Raw genomic sequence first — 1,690 nt, 5'->3', positions numbered from 1 at the left:
GGTTTGGGGTGCAATTATAAATGGAATCGACTTCTTGATTTGTCTCTCTTCTGTCTTGTTGTTGGTGTACAGGAATGCCACTGATTTCTGTGCATTGATATTATATCCTGCTACTTTACTGAATTCCTGTATGAGTTCTAGCAGTTTTGGTCTCTCCTTCAATTTTCAATGAGAGCTTAGCTGGATATAGTATTCTTGGCTGCATATTTTTCTCGTTTAGTTCTCTGAAGATATCATGCCAGTCCTTTCTGGCCTGCCAGGTCTCTGTGGATAGGTCTGTTGCCAATCTAATGTTTCTACCATTGTAGGTTACATATCTCTTCTCCCGAGCTGCTTTCAGGATTTTCTCTTTGTCTCTGAGACTCGTAAGTTTTACTATTAGATGTCGGGGTGTTGACCTATTTTTATTGATTTTGAGAGGGGTTCTCTGTGCCTCCTGAATTTTGATGCCTGTTTCCTTCCTCACATTAGGGAAGTTCTCTGCTATAATTTGTTCCAATATACCTTCTGCCCCTCTCTCTCTTCTTCTTCTGGGATCCCAATTATTCTAATGTTGTTTCGTCTTATTGTATCACTTATCTCTCGAATTCTGCCCTTGTGATCCTGTAGTTGTTTCTCTCTTTTTCTCAGCCTCTTTATTTTCCATCATTTGGTCTTCTATATCGCTGATTCTCTCTTCTGCCTCATTTATCCTAGCAGTTAGTGCCCCCATTTTTGATTGCACCTCATTAATAGCCTTTTTGATTTTGACTTGGTTAGATTTTAGTTCTTTTATTTCTCCAGAAAGGGTTTCTCTAATAACTTCCATGCTTTTTTCAAGCCCAGCTAGTATCTTTAACGTCATGATTCTGAACTCTAGGTCTGACATCGTACTAATGTCTGTATTGAGTAGGTCCCTGGCTGACGGTACTACCTTTTGTTCTTTTTGCTGAGGTGATTTTTTTCGTCTTGTCATTTTGTCCAGAGGAGAATAGATGAATGAAAGAACAAAATGCTAACAGGTTAACAACGTCCCCAGCAAATATACTCTAAACAAATCAGAAAAGACCTGAAACCAGGGAAAAGAAAGGGAAAGAAAGAAAAAAGAAAGAGAAAAAAAAAAGAAAAAAAAAGATAAAAACAAAAACAGAACAATACAAAAAAAGCAGAATATGATCAAATATGATCAGGCTAGTGCATAGATCAGTGCCACACACTAGATTTTGGGCGTATTTTGGTCTGTTAGAAAAAAGTGCCTCCTAAAATTTTAAAGGAAGAAAGACTTATATATGTACAAAATAAGGGTTGATACAATGAAGGGATGGAAGATGATTGTAAAGATGAAAATTATAAAAGATTTTATAAAAGGGATTGATAAGATAAGAAGTTGTTTGAAAAAAGAAAGAAGAAGATTTAAAAAAAGAAAAAGAAAAAGAAAAACGAAAGAAAAAAAAGGTAGAGAATGTGATCAGGCAGGAGACTAGAACAAAGCCATACACTAGTGATTTAGGGTATATTTTGATCTGTTAGAAGAAACTGTATCTCAATATTTTAAAGAGAGAACAATTTATATACATATGCCAAAAATAAGGGTAACTACTATGAAGGGATAAAATATGACTCTAAAAATGAAAAATAAAAAATGTTTTTTTAAAAAAAGGGATTGATAAGGTGTTGGTTGAAAAAGGGAAAAAGAAAAATTAAAAAAAAA

This window comes from Callorhinus ursinus, unplaced genomic scaffold, assembly GCF_003265705.2.
Source record: "Callorhinus ursinus isolate GAN/ISIS: 27379988/994484 unplaced genomic scaffold, GSC_fseal_2.0 scaffold12, whole genome shotgun sequence".
Taxonomy (NCBI): domain Eukaryota; kingdom Metazoa; phylum Chordata; class Mammalia; order Carnivora; family Otariidae; genus Callorhinus; species Callorhinus ursinus.
The sequence above is the reverse complement of the archived record's forward strand: the minus strand, read 5'-3'. Positions refer to the sequence as shown.